Genomic DNA, 20,953 nt, shown 5'->3' with positions numbered 1-20,953 from the left:
CACAGAAACTCAAGATAAAATTCAAACAAGTTTGCATGCTTCTAAAAATACATTTCAAAGTCCTATTTAAATCATCAAAAATTTCTAAAACATGTGCTCATATAATATTTTTGTTAAATACTAGACATGACCAAGAGCTTAACAAAATTAGAACCATAGCATTTGGATCTATATACTAGGAGCTACATATTTTTGAATAACAACACAATTCGGTGAATTAATAAAGCAAACAAATAAGAATAAAAATGCATCCACAGCTGTTGGACCGGCCCGACAGAACAGCGGCCCGCGAGCACACCGGCGCGGCCCGAGACGCGGCGTCTGCGGCCCAACTCACGGCGCGGCTCAGCACGACGCGGCCCACGCTGGGCTCCCGCCTCAGCCGCGACGCTGACAGGGAGGACCCGCGCATCAGCGACACAGGCAGGGGAGGAGAAGGGGACGGCGGCGAAGCTCGTTGCCGGGAGCTTCTCCGGCGAAGGCAAGGGTGCCTACGGGTTCGCCTCAACCTAGCGGACCTAGGGGAACCCTTATATGCAGCTATCGACGCAACTAGGAGGGGTGGCGACGAGCACGGCGGCGCTCGGCCACGGCACGGCCGGCTCCGGCGATGATACGACATCGCAGCCCTAACGGTGGGCGCTACGGGCTTCGGTGGTGTTCACCGGACCTAGCTGCAGGCATAGGAGGGGTGGAAAGGTCATGCGGATAGCTGGCCGCGTGGAGCACCAGCTCCGGCGAACTTCCGCCATGGCTGTGGTGGAAGGAGTTGACGGATTCATCCTTACCAAGGCGCAATTGACCTTGCTGAGGGGTGGGGGTGACAGAGGAGATCACGGTGGCGCTAGCAGCGAGATGGCCGGCGCGTTTTTGCAGCGACGAGCAAGCGAGGCGAAGGCAGAGCAATGGCGGGCGGCTGCGCTCAGCGCTGTGAGAGGCGAAATGAAAAATGGATTGGCGACTTGGTCGGGCAGGCGCTGGCTTGAAGTGGAGGACAACGGCAGCGGCGTCAGGCCAGCCACGGCACGTGGCCGCGCAATCAGAGACCCGGCGACGTGTGTCCCCCACGCGGTGCCTGTTGTCTGAAGAATGTCAGTCACTGTAGCTCCGATTCAGTTGCTAAAGCCGACGCCTGACAGCGATACTTTGACGATGATTTACACTTAATCCGTGACGAGTTAGTGGAAGAGTTGAACATCAAAGTTGTAGACCGATATTCCCTCTACAATTTCTTTTCAATGACCGACACCTAACACGCCATGGATCCGAAGTTACACGAAGCCAAAGTGAGCTCGATGCAACTGAGATGCAGTTAAGACTTAGCATATTTTTTAGTGTTGCAATCAGCATGTAAGACTGACTTGTGGGCCATGTTTGAGCATGTTCCACACATTTTCATGAATTGGCCATAAAACAACTTTTGTTCCTTGATAAATTAGCTACAACTTTTGTAGAGAGTGCACAGCCATGCAAAGCTTCTAAGTTGGACTTTTGAATCAGTCAAACGATGACACTCCATGGGTCAATTTAAGTCAAACTTGCACTTGAGGACATTTTGGTCATTTTGGTCTACATGAACAATGTTCCAACAAGTAAACTAAGTATAGTTAAGGTGTATTAGACCATGATCACCCATTATACAAAGTTGTTATACCACTTCTACTGATCACATGTGATAAAGAAAGTAAAACAAGCAATTCATACATATGTTTCAATACAATGTTTCACATGTTGCATGACCTTGTTGTTATCCTATACTTGTCACATTACTACCATGTTGCCATGCTTCAAGATATGAGAAATTCATGTTGCATTCATATGTTGCACTACTACCATTCACAAGCAATCCAGTACGAAACAAACAGAATATGCGAATGTTTCATATGTATGTTTTCAGGGAAAATGACATGATGAGATAGATGATGCACATGTTTATGAGACGAAATGCAATTAGTAGAAGCCAAACACCGAGGGTGTTACAACCCTCCCCCCTTAGAAAAATCTCGTCCTGAGATTTGGAAAGCGTACCATTTAGTATAGAAAGTTGGATGATTTTCCTTTAAATAATCTTCCCGTTCCTAGGTTGCATCCTGTTCACTATGATTACTCCAAACTACCTTGTATAACTTAACCACTCGTGTACGAGTCACTCTTTCTTGTGTATCCAGAACTTGTACGGGCTTTTCCTCATAAGAAAGATCAGATTTCAAGTTGACTTTTCTTGTTGCGATTCTTTCCTCGGGAATACGGAGACACTTCTTCTGCTGGGACACATGGAATACCGGGAATATAGCTCCCATCTCATGGGGTAGATCAAGTTTATAGGCTACTCTTCCACTTTTCTCGATAATGCGATAAGGTCCAACATATCGAGGCTCAAGCTTCCTTTTAATTCTAAAGCGCTTGACTCCTTTCATAGGAGATACCTTTAGATAAACATGATCACCTACTTCAAACTCAATAGGTTTTCTTCTCTTATCAGTGTAGCTCTTTTGTCTAGCCTAAGCGGCAGTCATATTCTTCTGTATAGTTCGGACTTGCTCTTCGGCTTCTTTTACCAAATCAATACCATAGAATCTTCTTTCTTCAGGTTCCACCCAGTTCAAAGGAGTTCTACACTTGCGGCCATAAAGAGCTTCAAAAGGAGCCATTTTGATACTCTCTTGATAACTGTTGTTATAAGAGAATTCAGCGAGAGGTAACCAGTCCTCCCAAGAGCCTTTGCAAGAAATAAGACAAGCTCTAAGCACGTCCTCTAGAATTTGATTAACATGCTCAGTCTGTCCTGAGGTTTGCGGATGATAAGCAGAACTGCGGATTAAATGAGTGCCAAGATTCTGATGTAAGCACTCCCAAAAATGAGCCGTGAATTGAGGTCCTCGATCAGAAACAATGGATTTGGGTACACCATGGAGACGTACCACTTGTTGAAAATAAATCTCAGCATAATTGTGAGGATGATAGGTAGACTTGACCGGAATAAAGTGAGCAGATTTAGTTAGACGATCTACGATAACCCAGATAGAATCACAACCCTTGTTAGTAGTGGGTAATCCAACAATAAAATCCATACTAATTTCTTCCCACTTCCAGCCAGGAATAGAGAGTGGCTGCAACAGTCCGGGCCTTATGTGAATAGCCCTAACTCTGCAACAGTTATCACACCTTGCCACATAAGCTGCGATTTCTTTCTTCATCTTGGTCCACCAATAATACAGCTTGAGATCTTGATACATTTTACTGCTACCAGGATGGATGGACAATTTTGAAGAATGGGCTTCATCCATAATTTGATTTCTAAGTTCTTTATCTTTGGGTACCACAAGCCTATCATTAAACCAGAGAATTCCTTTGTCATCGATCCTAAAGTGCTTGGTCTCTTTCTCTTTCATTTTCCGTTTGATATGAAACACACCCACATCAGTCTTCTGGAGTTCGATAATTCGACTTCTAAGAGAGCAATCCACAGTGATATTGTGAAGTACTACAGGATAAAGGAGGTGTGACAGATGAAAGTCTTCACTAACTAAGGAATTGCAATGGGCCTTTCTGCTTAAAGCATCAGCAACCACATTTGCCTTACCAGGGTGGTAGTGCACTTGAAGGTTATAGTCTTTGATCAATTCTAACCATCGCCGTTGACGCATATTCAACTCGGGTTGAGTAAAAATGTACTTGAGACTCTTATGGTCAGTATAGATGTTGCACACATTACCAAGCAGGTAATGTCTCCAGATCTTCAGGGCATGAACAACTGCGGCTAGCTCTAAGTCATGGGTAGGATAGTTGACTTCATGCTTTCAGAGCTGGCGCGAAGCATAAGCAATTACTCGGCCCTCCTGCATAAGAACACACCCCAGACCGGTGCCACATGCGTCACAGTAGACATCAAAAGGCTTCTCGATGTCAGGTTGTGCCAATACAGGAGCAGAGGTTAGTAAGGTCCGCAAAGTGTGGAAAGCCTCTTCACACTTCGGAGTCCACACAAACTTCTCATCCTTTTGCAGTAGTCGAGTCATGGGCTTGGCGATTTTTGAGAAATCCGGGATAAAGCGACGATAATAGCCAGCCAGACCCAGAAAGCTTCGGACTTTGGTGACCGTAGTAGGTGCCTTCCACTCTAGGACTTCTTGCACCTTAGTAGGGTCAACCGAAATTCCATCACCAGACAATACATGACCAAGAAAAGGTATCTTGTTCAACCAGAACTCGCACTTGCTGAACTTAGCATAAAGCTGGCTGTTACGTAACCGAGTTAAAACAATTCTCAGATGTTCAGCATGCTCTTCTTCATTCTGAGAATATACCAGGATATCATCAATGAACACGATGACAAATTTGTCCAATTCCGGCATGAATACTGAATTCATCAGGTACATAAAGTGTGCCGGAGCATTTGTCAACCCAAATGACATGACAAGGTATTCGAACAAGCCATAACGAGTAGAGAAAGCTATCTTTGGTATATCTTCAGGACGAATTTTGATCTGATGGTAGCCAGACCTCAAATCGATCTTGGAGAATACCTTAGCTTTAGAGAGCTGATCGAACAGAATATCGATACGAGGAAGCGGGTATTTGTTCTTGATAGTAACAACATTAAGGGGGCGATAATCCACGCACATGCGTAGAGACTCGTCCTTCTTCTTCACTAGCAGGCTCTAACTCCTCATCTTCCTCCTCATCAGGCGGAGCGTCCTCAGGTCCATTGACTTCCATGTCATCATCACCTTCAGCCATGATGACACCAGAACCCATCTCATCCTCATCATCAGGTGGCAGGATAGGGTGAAGTTGATTGTGTAACAGGTGGACCTCCTCATGGAGATTGTCATTGTATTCTTCAGCAACTGCCACTTGTTGCTCTAGCTCCATCTGTCGTGCTCTCAACGCATTCTCTTCGTGCCAGGCTTCATTCCGTTGGTTCATCACGTGAATCAACATGCGTTCATAGTTGCGGTGAGCAACTGTTAATCTCTGAACCTCAAGGGTCTCTTGGTCCCTTTCCTATGTTACCTGCTCCAAACGATGCTGAGCCGCATTCCTCTCAGCAGTCACCCGAGCCAGCTCTGTCCTCAGCCTTTCCGCCTCAGTAGGCTCCGGCCGGGGCTCACGAGGAGCTAACCGGTGACGAGGCGCCCTACCTCCAGCGGACTTGCGAGCAGTGCATTTCGTGCGCGCCATCTGTAGCAAAAAGTTACAACGTAAGGGGAGAATCATTTAAGGGATACGAAATTTAATTAGTCGGGACAATCAAATTTTTAAGGGAGGGGATAATGCTAGAAATGCCATGTATGCTTGAACATGATGCATGCACGATCCATACGTCCTCACAAACCTAGAAAAATTTAAAGGCTAGCGAAATATACGGTGGCATACATACGTTCTCTCGTATACGGTAACTAGTCGATCTACAACGATACGTTGTTAGTGTACCTGCAGAAAATTTCATTTCAGCCCAATAATTTCCCAAAAAGCATAGAACACAAGCAGTAAACTAAATACTTTCATACATACATCCCTTGATGCATATATTCTAGTATCACAGCTACCCGTCAGCGATACCCACATTTAAGTACTCTCATAGATACATGATCGAACATGTAAATATGCGAGCAACCACAACTACTCTCCCCTAGACCGACGGTTGGACGGTCATGCTCTCACAACTCTCCACTTACCAGGGCGTAGAGGTATTTGGATCCATACATTACCACCCAAGCGGATGGCATCCATACAATAGCACACCGTATGGACGACGAAATAGAAACAAGCAGGAACCCCCAAGTTAGTACTTTAATAAGCCACCTAAGAGTCCTTATTTGGGCATAAGGGATATGACCACTGGCAATACTTAGTATTTAATTTAGTATTTTCACAATACTTTTTGTTTTAAATACACAAATGACATGTTTAGTGTCGAATCTTGCTCTGATGCCAGCTGTAACAGAACCGACCAAATCATAAGAACGTAAGTACAAAAACAATCACCGAAGCGATCAAATTCCTATACTTAAGCTCCCATAATCCCGGTAGTCCGGAAATCACGAAGGATTTCAACCAACTCTCGACATACAAACCAAGATCGTAGTGATTCAACACAACACATCATCTGTTACAACATTTCACAAGTAGCATTCAGATTACATCCATCAGAGTTGAAATAGAATATTACAAACCAAGTTTGAGTGTGCGGAAGCAACATAGTTTAGTACATAACTTCATATTTTCAAATACATTGCTAGATCAGAGTCATGTCCCACAAAAGCAATATCAGGTACGAGAACTAGTAGAGACCGCGCCCAACAGTCTAGTCTTCATCCCCAGCTGGGAGAAGGCAGTACTTGCAGCAACCAAAGTAGAACTGGTCATCTGCAACAGGTGGGAGATAAACCCTGAGTACGAGAAGGTACTCAGCTAGACTTACCCGACAAAAATCAGAAATAAAAGACACCAAGGATCATGCAAGGCTGTTCAGGTGGGCTAGCTTGACACAGTTGCATAAAAGAGCTTATGATTATAGTAACCAATTTAAACTTATTATCAAGCTTATCATTAATTACCTGTCCACTAGATTAGCACCTGTACTAGAGCACTCACTTATTAGGAGCAATCAATATTAACCATAGCAGGTATAATAAGGCTGTCATCATCATATCACCATTTCCGAACCATTAAGTTATTAAGTGTATCTACATTGGAGATAAGCCCGTCAAGTTCTCACTAACCGGGAGAGACGGCGATTCGAATCGAATTACAACTCAGCTGAGGGGGTATTCCTAACTCTCACCCTGGCATACTTAGCAAGGGTAGCCGTGGGTTACCTTTGGTACATCTCAGGAACCAAATTCGCGGGTTCGATCAGCGCCAGCACTCTCAGGGATTACCCTTCTGCCAGGACGATCAGGACTTTTAAATCACCTGCCCTTGGACTCACGCCTACGGCTCCCTTCCGAGGCGCACTTTATACTTATCGACTCCCGGCCTGAGGTGAGCTACTCGGCTTCGTGGTTGGTCTCCAGACCCGGCCAACTAAGAGAGAGGCATGCGTTCAACATGAACAGGAAAGGCTCCAAGAATCAGTCCTTAAGCGACACAGACGGAGTCACTGCGAACCGGCAAGCCTCCGTCCGGTCTTTATTTCAAATTAAGACTGGTTCTTTTCCACGATAGCAAATATAGCCAACCGTGCCACATGTATCATCCTATATCTCGCAGGTGACAGGAAATCACCCGACTTCTACCACGTTTAAGCAGGGCTAAGCACTACTCGAGCCTGAGCTACATAGGATTCAGGGTAACAATATCTGGACAAGGAATGGGTAACCAATGCAGCAAGTGTTTGCATCCAACACCTAAACTTAATGCAATAATATATATATATGTAATAATAATACTGTAACTGCAGTTCGGAAAATAGGAGGCTTAATATGCTCCGGGGCTTGCCTTTCACAAAGTTGCAAGGACGGTGGTCAGGGCACTCAACGGCGACCTCATCTGGCACTTCTCCTGAAGGCTGCTCCTCCTGAATCTCCGGTGTCGGCTGCTGCTGCTCGCTCGGCTCCTCGAATTCCAGCAGGGTCACTCCTTCCGGTACACCTATTGCATGCCGATGCAAAAGATAAATACCATGGATGCATAAGGTATGACATGATGCTCATGATGAATGGATCGTAGTAAGTGTTTACGAACGCGTTACTGGACACTCGTTTACCGAGTAAGACTAGCCCTATTCAAATCACTTTAAGCATATTTCTAACTTAACTGAAAGAACAAGATTAACTTACCTAACTTGCATAACCTAAGATAAAGATGCTCATCTTCAGTTAAGGGCCTAACACCTAGGAACAGTACCATGAACTTAGAATAGTAAAGACATACTTAAAATAACAGTTAAAGCTTCATATGCAACAAGTAGTCACTTAATTCAATCATAACCGGAGTTCTATAAATCCGAATGACTTGCAAGAGGACATTCTGGAAAGCTCATGAAATTCTCTACAATTCATTTGTAAACATCAAAGCATGATTCTTAAATTAACCAAATCAAATCCCAGCAAACTTAGAATCTGTCCAGAAATGACAGGGTTGCTAACTTAATTATTTAACGATGATGCAAAAAGCCTAATTTGACCAAACCAAGTTTACCAACTTGTTTTTCATACCTAAGAAACATCAGAAAGTATAGTGCTAACTTCTAAATAAATTATTTAATATCCTTTTCCAATTTATTTAGTTAATTAGGTGATTTAAGCAATATATAGTAAAACTATTCATAAAAATCTACAAAAATTACAGTAGCTATCTCATGCCGCACATAGACTACCATAAAAATTTCAAAGCCATTGGACCAACATAACTTGCTGTATCCAAAATAACAGATGACATGTCTATTTTGAGCATAATTAGGAAACCCTAATGAAAAGTGTCAAGCAACAGATTTCACATTTTTCCTAACATCATTCTAGCATAATAATAGCACCCATAAAATTTCACCTTCACTGGATCTATAGAAAAATTATGAAAATTCACACAAGATCCACCTATTAATAAAAGGAAATTCTATAACTTAAAAACTACACATGCACTAGCTCTGAAATTTTAACTAGAGACTCTACTAAACCAATATAGAGGACCCACAAAATTTCATAATTTTTGGACCACAGAAACTCAAGATAAAATTCAAACAAGTTTGCATGCTTCTAAAAACACATTTCAAAGTCCTATTTAAATCATCAAAAATTTCTAAAACATGTGCTCATATAATATTTTTGTTAAATACTAGACATGACCAGGAACTTAACAATATTAGAACCATAGCATTTGGATCTATATACTAGGAGCTACATATTTTTGAATAACAACACAATTCGGTGAATTAATAAAGCAAACAAATAAGAATAAAAATGCATCCACAGCTGTTGGACCGGCCCGACGGAACAGCGGCCCGCGAGCACACCGGCGCGGCCCGAGACGCGGCGTCTGCGGCCCAACTCACGGCGCGGCTCAGCACGACGCGGCCCACGATGGGCTCCCGCCTCAGCCGCGACGCTGACAGGGAGGACCCGCGCGTCAGCGACACAGGCAGGGGAGGAGAAGGGGACGGCGGCGAAGCTCGTCGCCGGGAGCTTCTCCGGCAAAGGCAAGGGTGCCTACGGGTTCACCTCAACCTAGCGGACCTAGGGGAACCCTTATATGCAGCTATCGACGCAACTAGGAGGGGTGGCGACGAGCACGGCGGCGCTCGGCCACGGCACGGCCGGCTCCGGCGACGATACGACATCGCAGCCCTAACGGTGGGCGCTACGGGCTTCGGTGGTGTTCACCGGACCTAGCTGCAGGCATAGGAGGGGTGGAAAGGTCGCGCGGATAGCTGGCCGCGTGGAGCGCCAGCTCCGGCGAACTTCCGCCATGGCTGTGGTGGAAGGAGTTGACGGATTCATCCTTACCAAGGCGCAATTGACCTTGCTGAGGGGTGGGGGTGATAGAGGACATCACGGCGGCGCTAGCAGTGAGATGGCCGGTGTGTTTTTGCAGCGACGAGCAAGCGAGGCGAAGGCGGAGCAATGGCGGGCGGCTGCGCTCAGCGCTGTGAGAGGCGAAATGAAAAATGGATTGGCGACTTGGTCGGGCAGGCGCTGGCTTGAAGTGGAGGACAACGGCAGCGGCGTCAGGCCAGCCACGGCGCGTGGCCGCGTAATCAGAGACCCGGCGACGTGTGTCCCCCACGCGGTGCCTGTTGTCTGAAGAATGTCAGTCACTGTAGCTCCGATTCAGTTGCTAAAGCCGACGCCTGACAGCGATACTTTGACGATGATTTACACTTAATCCGTGACGAGTTAGTGGAAGAGTTGAACATCAAAGTTGTAGACCGATATTCCCTCTACAATTTCTTTTCAATGACCGACACCTAACACGCCATGGATCCGAAGTTACACGAAGCCAAAGTGAGCTCGATGCAACTGAGATGCAGTTAAGACTTAGCATATTTTTCAGTGTTGCAATCAGCATGTAAGACTGACTTGTGGGCCATGTTTGAGCATGTTCCACACATTTTCATGAATTGGCCATAAAACAACTTTTGTTCCTTGATAAATTAGCTACAACTTTTGTAAAGAGTGCACAGCCATGCAAAGCTTCTAAGTTGGACTTTTGAATCAGTCAAACGATGACACTCCATGGGTCAATTTAAGTCAAACTTGCACTTGAGGACATTTTGGTCATTTTGGTCTACATGAACAATGTTCCAACAAGTAAACTAAGTATAGTTAAGGTGTATTAGACCATGATCACCCATTATACAAAGTTGTTATACCACTTCTACTGATCACATGTGATAAAGAAAGTAAAACAAGCAATTCATACATATGTTTCACATGTTGCATGACCTTGTTGTTATCCTATACTTGTCACATTACTACCATGTTGCCATGCTTCAAGATATGAGAAATTCATGTTGCATTCATATGTTGCACTACTACCATTCACAAGCAATCCAGTACGAAACAAACAGAATATGCGAATGTTTCATATGTATGTTTTCAGGGAAAATGACATGATGAGATAGATGATGCACATGTTTATGAGACGAAATGCAATTAGTAGAAGCCAAACACCGAGGTTGTTACAGCTGTCTCCATCCATCAGCACTTTTGTGAGTCGCTTTGGGCCAACGACCGGGTCGACTACAAGCGGATACCAACCTGGGTGTGGGACGGTATCCGGATGGTCAGCCTAGTCGAAGGTTATGGTGGATTCTGACCACCGGAGGAAGGCAGGTGTGGCCTGTCCGGTCGTATAGACCTCACGATGTGTATCCTTCTAGTGGCGTTTAGAGTCGTAGGCCGTTGATCCTCCGAAGATCATAAGGGCGTCGTTCGGCATCGGAAAGGCATCGTCTTTCTCCTCGGTGTTATCTGTAGCGGGGGGCGGATCCTTCCCCTACTCCCCTTTGTTGAAGCTTCTGGACAAGAACTTGCGCATGAGGCCACAATCCTTGTACAAATGCTTGGCTAGGAAAGCATGGTTTGGGCATGGCCCCTCGAGCATTTTTTTTGAAGTGGTTTAGAGTGCCCTCCACGGGCTTCCAGCCACCCTTGTGGTCGATAGCGGCCACAAGCGAGTCGTCGCACCGTTGCTTCTTATTCTTTCTCTTGGTGGAATGGTTAGAGGCGCCTTCGCTGGCGCCCTTGTCCCACCTCGCCTTGCCGTCAGAACAGTCGAAGATTGCTCCGACTGCCTCTTCTCCTGAGGCGTGGCTGGTGGTGATGTCCAGGAGTTCCTTGGTGGTCCGCGGGCCCTTGCGTCCTAGCTTGTGAACCAAAGACTCGAAGGTTGTCCTGGACAGGAAGGCTCCTATCACGTCGGTGTTAGCGATGTTAGGGAGCTCGTTGCACTATCGAGAGAAGCATTGGATGTATCCACGGAGGGTTTCGCTGGCCTTCTAGCGACAGTTCTTGAGGTCCCTAGGGTTCCCAGGACGTTTGTACATGCCCTGGAAGTTCCCTACAAAGATCTCCCTTAGGTCCGCCCAACCCTGGATGGCGTCGGACGGAAGGTGCTCCAACCACGCTCATGTCAGATCGGTGAGGAACAGTGGAAGGTTGCGGATAATGAAGCTGTCATTATCCACACCACTGGCTTGATAGGCAAGCCGATAGTCTTCAAGCCAAAGTCCGGGGTTTGTCTCCCCGGAGTACTTAGGGATGTTGGTAGGTGGTCGATACCTTAGCGGGAACGCAGCGTTGAGGATGTGCTGGCCGAAGGCCTGAGGGCCTGGTAGGCTAGGGCTCAGGCTCTGGTCCTCGCCGCTGTTGTAGCGTTCACCGCATCGAGGATGATAGCCGCGGTGGGCTCCTTCCCTCGGGTCGCCGTAGGTGCGCCTGTGGGCGTCGATGGTGCTGTGCGCATCACGGTTGTGGCCGAGACATTGATGTACTGGGATTGCAGCGCGCTGCCTGCCACCTTGCGGCACTTGGTGGACTGACGTGTCCCTGGCAGGGCGCACCGAGGGGGTACGCTAGCTAGCGTCGGGCTTGTGTCACCGAGACATCGAGCTCTCTGCCTGCTATGTTGCCGCACGCTCAAGTAGCGTGCGAATCTCGCGGTGGACTCGGCGATCCTCGAGCGTCGCGGCCTCTGGAAGGCCATGAAGTAGGGCCGTCACGGCAGCGATGTTCTAGCTTGCACGAGCAAAGCGGGGAAGGGTTTCATTATCGGCGATGATCCTTCAGTTCATGTCGTGGGCACGGCGCGTGCGTGCCCTCCATCTTCGCAGTGCCTGATCTCCTTGTCGATCTTTTCGTACTCCCGAACAAGCTGTTGTCTGGCTTCGTCTATTTCTCGCTTTCGGGCTTTTAGCTGCTCCACCCCTATGTGAGGTGGGGCTGTTGCTCCCCCTTTAGCTCTATCGCCGAGGTTGCTTGCCGGGGTGACCTCCTCCGTGGAGGCGCTTTTGATGTGTCCCTCGGAGGTTTTCGCCATGAAGTATTCCCTGGAGGGATGATGGCTCCCCCTGCTGGAGTCAAAACTAGAGTCCGACCCCGTGCCCTCCGCGAGGAGGCCATGGAGGGATTCTATGATGCTTTCGATCATTCCTACGAACTCGTTGTTCGTAGGAAACGGGATCGCGCGCTAGGCCACAAGGTGGCTTACGGTCGCCGTGGTGTTGCGGAGACCGAACAGAAACACTGGCGAGGCACGCCGTGTGGAGCGTTTCGGAGAGAGGGTGATGCGGCACGGGGCCTCCTCGGACGGCTGGGGTCCAACAGCGACGCCGGGCTGGCCCTCATGCCTACGGTAGCTAAAGTTGATGGAGGGGAGAGACTGGACGGCCACCTGGGCCAGCGCCAACTCTCCTCCCAATGTGACAATGAAGTCTAGGTCATTGAAACGCATGTGTGCGCCTAGGACCCAGCTGATTGCGTGGTTAGCCATCCGAGGCCTGATTTGGAACGCGCAAAGGCCCCTACCTGGCGTGCCAACTATCGGTGTTTCGAACAAACATAGGCTAGTAAATTTATAATTGATGCGCGTTAGGCCCGGATGGTGCGCTAAAGGATACAAGGTTTATACTGGTTTGGGCTGAATGTCCCTACATCCAGTCTGTTGCTGCTCGTGTTATTAGCACCGAAAAAAGGTTCATAGTAGGGGGTACAAATGATCGAGAGAGGGATGGGTCCCAAGTCTCTGATGGAATGGTCGAAAGGGTTGCCGAGAGCTTAGGTCGCTGCTCAGCTGTGTGTGAAGTGTCATGTGTCAAGAGTCGCCCCCCTTAGTGGGGGACCCTGCCCTCCCTTTTATAGACCAACGGGGGAGCAGGGGTTACAGATGGGAGAAAGGAGAAAAACCAGGGGCCAAGAAGCCCCTCCGAAGGTGTTGAGCCCTCCTTTTCCAATAAGCCAGCCTTGCTGACATGGCCAGACGGTGTCAGGGATTGGCACATTCGCCGAGTGCCCGTGTCCTAGCGACGCCATGCCCTTACCGGATCAGCAAGTGGCCACGTCCCGTCCTGCCCCTTCGAGCGGCGTGTCGGACAAGGGTGTTGACCTGTGGCCCTATGGAGAGCGGACGGCATGGTGACAGTTCGTCCATCACTATAGATGGCGCGAGTCTCTTCCTAGACCATAGTGGTTGTCGTATGCCTGTGTTAGTATCTGCGCTCGAGGGTTGATGGCGGCGCCTACAACACTGTGGGACAAAAGTCAGCGCCTACAACACTATTCGAGCACTATTAGGTCGGAAAGGGCTTAAAGCACCCATCCCATTGTATCCTGACGGTACCTTCCTATAGGCGTGCAAGGCATGGTCCTTGGTATGACGGTTGACTCAAATGTCCTGTTGTACCCTGTGCTTGTCAGCATGAAGGTGCAGGGTGCAGTCATCGAGCGAGGCGGAGCCAGCCCTCAGCCTTTGGGCGGGACAGAGCCTATCCTCAAACATCGGGTGAGGCGAAGCCAGCCCTCAGGGGCCGGGTGAGGTGGAGCCAGCCCTCGGGGGTCGGACGAGGTGGAGCCAATCTTCCGTCGTTCAGGCAAGAAGCATAGTAACGTTCTTGTCTGACCGAAAGCGTCAACGTTCAATGGTTATTGGTTCCACCTCATTGGGTACCCCGGTATTAGGTCCCTGACATGAACTGACTATGCTAGACTGAGAGCCCCTCCGCCGCCGCCCTAACCTCGTCCCTCCCCTCCACTGTCGCCGTCCTCCATGCCCTCGCCCTTCGCCTCGGGCTCCTCCATGCAGATCCCATCCCCGCCAACTCTCTACTCCCTCTCTGTCCGCGTCCACTGACCAATCACTGCCCACCAACCCATTGCCGCCCACCAACCAATCGCCGCCCACCAACCCATCGCCACCCACCAACCCAGCGCCGCTCACTAACACATCGCTGCTTCGCTCGTGAGGGGGACCGTCGCCGAAGCCGCAGATCTGTGCATGTTGGTTCGAGGGTGGAGCAATTACAATCATTTTGAGGAGGTGGAGGGGAGCACATCTAGCGATGCCTCTGGTGAGCAACGGTGAGGAACTAGTGGGGCGTCGGTGTGGATTTTGCAGGCGCCTGTGGTATTTTCTCGTTTCCTTGTGTTGTGACGAGAGGTGTGGTAGCGGTGGTGAGAACAGTCCATAAAGTTGAGTGTAGATTTGGTGCATCATTCATGAGGAATCGTAGGCTTACTCTAGCTTTTCCACTATACTCGATTTCTCCGCAGAGTTCTTAGAGGGCTAGCGCAAATAGTCGAATGGAGTTAGAGGTGGATTTGGAGGATTGGTTGAGTTTTGATTGTTTTCTGCCTTTGAGTTCTAATCAGAGATCTTCAGCAATAGTGTTTGGGTTACCTAAACATTCATAGTTGAGTGATTTGGATAGAGTTGAGCACCTTTGTCATGGCATGTTACCTCCAGTTGCTACGATGGATTCGCATTCAATTGCAATCGGGAACTTTCCAATACATTTCTCATGGTGTAGTAAATCGGATACTGCTCTGGGTGGTGGAGAGGTATAGAAGTCAATAGAGCAAATTGTTCAAGAGTTGTAGCCGCTAGGGATGCACACAAAAGTGAGTTCACCGCCATTGTTGAGGTCTGAAGTTCAAAGAACCATTTAGAGTGATGTTCGGGTGATGAATGTGGGGAAGAAGATGAAACAGGCCAAGACTGAGGAAAAGGAAAGCGTAGTTGGGACAGCCCAGTTTGGCTCGTCTATTGACGACCTGTTCACTCATTCTTATACCCCTCCGCCCAGTCGTAGCTACAGCCACAGCCGTAGTCACATTGTTAAGTCCGCCTCGCCATGGGTCTAGGTTCCCGCCGCTAGGGTTTGGGATCCAGCAGCAGAGCGATTTTCAGCGAGTGTGAGGGACATCAGGAGATTTGGGGCTCAGGTGAAGTTTCTCCGCCTTGTTCATCCTAACACGATGGACGGGCGATCGTTTGTTGAGGTCACTATGGATAAGAGGCAGTAAAGTCAGGAAGTTAGAGATGGAGATAAATTTAGAGATACTAAAGATGGGGAGAGATTTAGAGATGGGCGCAGTAGCCGCGATGGATTTCAGGGATCCAGGTGTGAAGGTTGGGATCTCCAGGCTCGAGAGGGGTGTGATCCGTGATTTGCTCGAGATCAAGGGTACTAGGAGTCAAAGCAGGGTTGTCAGCAGTTTCGAGGTCAGGAGCAGTGGGAGGCCTAGAATCGCAAGAGGATGGGGGATCAGTCTGAAGAGCGAGACGTGTGTCAGATGACTGAAGACAATCTCCGCCACAAGATTGAAGATCAGAGGAAGGGGTTTAATGATCTGCAGAATTGGGGTTTAGGTGCAGGTCAGTCTTCAAGTCTTGCTATGAAATGTTTTAATTGCAATGATTTTGGTCACCATCATTCTACCTGCAAGAAACCACCATTCTGTTATAGTTGTCGAGAGTCAGGTCATAAGTCAAATCAATGCCCCTTGATGAAATCTAATAGGGGTTTGCGTCTTTGTGCGTATGGTATGCCTGGTCAGATCTTTTATGCTCTAGATTTACCTGAGCCTAAGGTTGAAGCTAAACTTGAAACAGAGGGTCCGATTAGAGCTATTGTGTCGATTTTGGAAGGAAGGGGTACTAAGTTTAAAGTTAAGACTAAATTGCAATATCTGATGGATTTGAATTGGGATTGGGATGTCAAGCGCATCTCGGGGAGTGAATTTCTGGTGAACCTACCTTCCAAAGTGGCTTTGAATCTGCTAATCAAGATGAAAAAAATCAAGTTTATCACATCTGACATTGTGGCTGTGGTTGAGGAGTCAGATATGGATCCAGAGGTGTTTCAGGTTCTCCAGTCTGTGTGGGTTAGAGCTATTGGCATTCCAAAATTTGCTATAACTGAGTTTGTTGTTATGGAGCTGGCTAGGTTGGTGGGTGACCCAGAGGAGGTGCATGTACCGTCCTTGCAATGGAAAGCGGTGTGGGTGAAGGTGTCATGCCGTAATCCTAACAAGATAGGTGGGACATCTGAAGTGTTTATTAACAAAAAGCGTAGGAAGATAACTTGGTATTTTTTTAGACAAGCTCCAGAATTATCCCCCATCCAAGCCAGATGATGATCCTGATGATGAAGAAGATGATGTTACTAATGAAGAAGACCCAGAATCACAGGAGAGCCATGGATGGCTGGAATCGGGCAAACCTACACCTGGTGATACTAGTCAGAAACATGGGTCTGGTTCTGCTAGTCATCAAAGGCAGGTTGCTATGGGTAGTTCTGAAAGTACTGGTCCACTTGCTAAAGAGTTAGAGATGAATACTCAGGGACCTAATGATGGTACAGATGATTATCAGAGGTTGATGGCCAAATCTAACATTTTTCAAGATATGCATGATTTAGCTGATAGTCTAAATTAGCAGGGCGATCTGGTGCTTGAAAAGGTTGTGTCATCTGACGGAGTTCAGACATATCTGTTGGAAGGTGTGGTATCTGATGGGAGGCTAGTTTGTAATGAGGAGGACAAAGCAGCAGTTCCTAAGTCGATCTTGACTTATACAGAGGAATCATATGGGGTTTCCAAACTTCAGCCAGTTAAGAGTGACCTGGTTAATTTCAATACCAGACATAGTTCGAGAATTCAAGAGAAAAAGGAGCAACTCAAGATAAACTGAAAGCCAGGACAGCTGATGCAAAAAGTACTAAATCCATTCCCTCATCTTCTTGTTCTACTGATACTTGCTCCTTAGATTCTATGGCTAGAGTATGTGATTTCTCATTAGGGCAAGATGAGGTTTCTAGAATTGCAAACATTTCTTTGATACAAGCTAAGGAAGATGCTTTCATTGCTTTGCAAAAAACTAAGCAAAAGATTGAGTCGAGTTCTGTGATCCCAAATGATACAATTATTAGAGTTCCTTTGGAGATTGAGAGTTCTATGGATTTGAGCCCCCAGGTGTTAGAGTTGATGGGGGGTGGTGCTGATACAGTGAATAAATTATTTCACAGAGATCAAGGATGAAGATTCTGTATTGGAATATTAGAGGTCTGGGAAATGCAGGGAGGAGGAAGTTGCTTTTAGAATTAGTTAATAAGCATTCTTTTGATTGCATCTGCTTATAGGAAACCATTAAGTCTTCTTTTAGAAATAGAGAGTTAGAGAGGTTCGCTGGCTAGAAGGATATGTTTTGGTCCTGGTTGCCTTGTTCTGGACATTCAGGTGGTTTGCTCATGGGTGTGGATAAAGAGCTGGCTATAGTTACAGCTGAAGATGTGGGTAATTTTTACCAATGTTTCAATCTTACCATGAAGGCAGATGGTTTTCAGTGGGTGATTTTCAATGTATATGGCCCTGCTCATGATAATAGGAAGTTAGAGTTCTTGGAAGAGATTCAATCTAGAGTTTAGTCGGTGGAATGCCCTATGATTTTGGGTGGAGATTTTAATTTGGTGAGAAGAATTGAGGAAAAATCTAATGGAAATGTGAATGTTCAGATGATGGAGGCATTTAATGAAATGATTAATAATACAGCTCTCAGGGAACTTCATAGGACTAGAAGTCGTTTTACTTGGACAAACAGACAAAATCTTCTGATTATGTGTGTTCTTGATAGAGTTTTGGTGTCAAATTCTTGGGAGGATAAGTTTAGTCTAATGTCGATGGTAACTGGTCCGAGGCTAGGATCAGATCATAATACTCTTATAGTGGATACGGGAGGCAATGTGATAGGTCAACAATTTTATTTCAGATTTAGTGCTCATTGGCTCCAATAGGAGGGATTCAGAGAATGGGTGAGAGATAAATGGCCTTCAAGGTTTAAATATGATCCTTTAGATCATTGGCATGTGATTTCCAGTAAGTTGAGGAGAGCTATAAAAGGCTAGGGTCAGAATCTAGATAGCCAGAGAAGAAAACAGAAGGAAGAAATTATTAGAAGAATTGCCATATTGGATGATTGGAGTGAGGAAAGGGAATTGGCTCAGTTGGAGTGGGAGGAAAGATATGCTTTGGATCATACTTTTAACCAGATGCTGTTAGAAGAGTTACAATGACAAAGAAGAGGTGGTGAGAAATGGTTGTTGACTGGTGACTCAAATTCTAGCTACTTTCACAAATGTGCTAATGGCAGGAGAAGGAAAATGCATATTTCAATGCTGGAGGTGAATGGTCAAGAAGAGGTTGAGCCTGGCAGCCTTAGAGATCACATTACGGAGTACTATAAAAAATGTTTGGGAGCGAAGAGGTGGCTAATATGCATTTGGACAGGGATCTTTGGTAGAGTTATCAGCAAATTCAGCAAGAAGAGAATGGGTTTTTGACTAGACCCTTCCTTTAGAAGAACTTGATGTGGTGATTAAGGAGATGAAAAATAATACGGCTCCAGGTCCGGATGGTTTTTCAATAGAATTTTTCAAAGCTTTCTGGAGTATGATAAGAGGGGATATCAAAGAAATGCTAGATAGATTATATGATGGGCAGTTGGAGCTGTGTAGACTAAACTATGGAGTTATTATTCTGTTACCTAAGGTTAAACCGGCAACTAGTGTCAAACAATTTAGACCGATTTGCCTTTTAAATGTAATATACAAGATTATCACCAAAACTCTCACTGTAAGGCTCTCATCGGTGGTTGGCAGGGTGGTGAGTAATTTTCAAACAGCTTTTATACCTGGAAGAAATATTTTTGAGGGAGTGGTGATTCTGAAGGAGGTGATGCATGAACTTAAGGATACAAAAACAAGTGGGATTATCATCAAGTTGGATTTTGAAAAAGCGTATGATAGAGTTAATTGGAATTTTTTAGAGGAAGTTCTTCATAAAAAAGGGTTTGATATGAAATGGATTCAATGGATGAATAATGTTGTTAGAGGGGGAAAGGTGTGCATTGATCTGAATGGTAAAAGAGGGGACTATTTTAGAAGCTTCAAAGGACTTAGACAGGGTGATCCATTGTCTCCACTGTTGTTTAACCTTATAGCAGATACCCTTTCTGCTATGTTATTGAGAGCCTGTGATGCTAGGTTGATTAAGGGGCTTGTACCACACTTAGTTGAAGGAGGGTTAACACACTTACAGTATGCTGATGATACTATTCTACTCCTGCAATTTGATTTACAAACTTTGCAAAATGTTAGAGTAATTCTATCTTGCTGTGAGGCTGCGTTAGAAAATGAAGATAAACTTTGAGAAAAGTGAGATTTTCTTAGTAGGATTGTCTGCATTGGAGATGAATGTTGCAACATAGATATTGGGATGTAAAAGTGGAGTTCTTCCGATGAAATATCTAGGAATGCCGGTTAGTTGTCATAAGATATCAAAAGCACAAATGAGTTATGTTTGTGAGAAGACAGAGAAAAGACTAGAAACTTGGCAATGTGAGTATCTGTCATCAGGGGGAAAATCCGTTTTGATTGATTCTTGTCTGTCTAGCTTACCCATGTACACGATGAGTGTGTATCAGTTGTATGAAGGTAATTTTCAGAGGTTGGATTCTATTAGAGCTAGATTCTTCTGGGAAGGACAAGTAAGAAAAGGAAGTATCATATGGTTAAGTGGGAAGCTCTAATCAGGCCAAAGCAGTTTGGAGGTCTTGGTTTTATGGACATTAGAGTTATGAATACTTGTTTACTTGGTAAATGGATTGACAAGCTTGAAAGAGGAGATAATAGTTTGTGTTGTAACATATTGAGAAACAAATATTTGGGCCACAAAAGTATTTTCCAAGTCAGAAATAGGAGGGGTCTCAATTCTGGAAATCTTTGTTGGATATCAGAAAGTGGTTTCAAATGGGAAGGTGTATTAGGATAAAATCAGGGATGCAAACAAGGTTTTGGCATGATTGTTGGTTAGGAGACTGTGTACTAAAAGTAACCTTCCCTAAACTATTTCATATGGCTGTTCACCAAGACCTAGAGGTGGCAGAGGCATGGGTGGAAGGTCAGTGGTTTTTAGAGTTTAGAAGGCAGTTGAATGGGATCTTGTGGGAAGAATGGAGTAATCTGATGCTGTTGTTAGATGAAGTTTCTTTGTCAGATGGTAGAGATGAGGTGTTTTGGGCTTTAGAGAGATCTCAGCAATATTCAGCAAGATCACTTTATAATTTGATGACCTTTGGAGGGGTTCAAGATGTGTAGATGATGCTTATCTGGAAATATAATATTCCTTTGAAGGTTAAATTTTTCTTATGGATGGCCATACATGATAAAATCCAGTGTGGGGTCCAACTAAAGAAGAAGAAATGGTCTGGACTGGAGGAATGTTTCAGTTGTGATAGACTTGAAATGTCGGATCATATTTTGTTCCAATGCCCCATAGCTGTTTTCTTGTGGTCCTTTTTTCGTGAAAGTCTTAGTTGGCCAGTGTCACCAACAAGTTGTTCTACGCTATTTTTAGAGATCTTGACAAAACTTAGAGGGAAAAAATAGCAGGTAACATTGTTCCTATGTGCAGGTGCGTTATGGACTATCTGGAAGGCACGCAATGATGTGGTGTTT

At 45.9% G+C, this 20,953-nt stretch overlaps 1 pseudogene; it reads left to right on the top strand.

Annotated features, from left to right (window-relative positions):
• The first annotated feature begins 245 nt into the window (after positions 1-245).
• Positions 246-16,878, top strand: LOC136523822 (uncharacterized; annotated as a pseudogene).
• The last annotated feature ends 4,075 nt before the right edge of the window (positions 16,879-20,953 follow it).

Source organism: Miscanthus floridulus, chromosome 18 (assembly GCF_019320115.1).
Source record: "Miscanthus floridulus cultivar M001 chromosome 18, ASM1932011v1, whole genome shotgun sequence".
In the NCBI taxonomy this organism is placed as follows: Eukaryota; Viridiplantae; Streptophyta; class Magnoliopsida; order Poales; family Poaceae; genus Miscanthus; species Miscanthus floridulus.
This window is presented reverse-complemented; position numbering and strand designations above follow the sequence as displayed.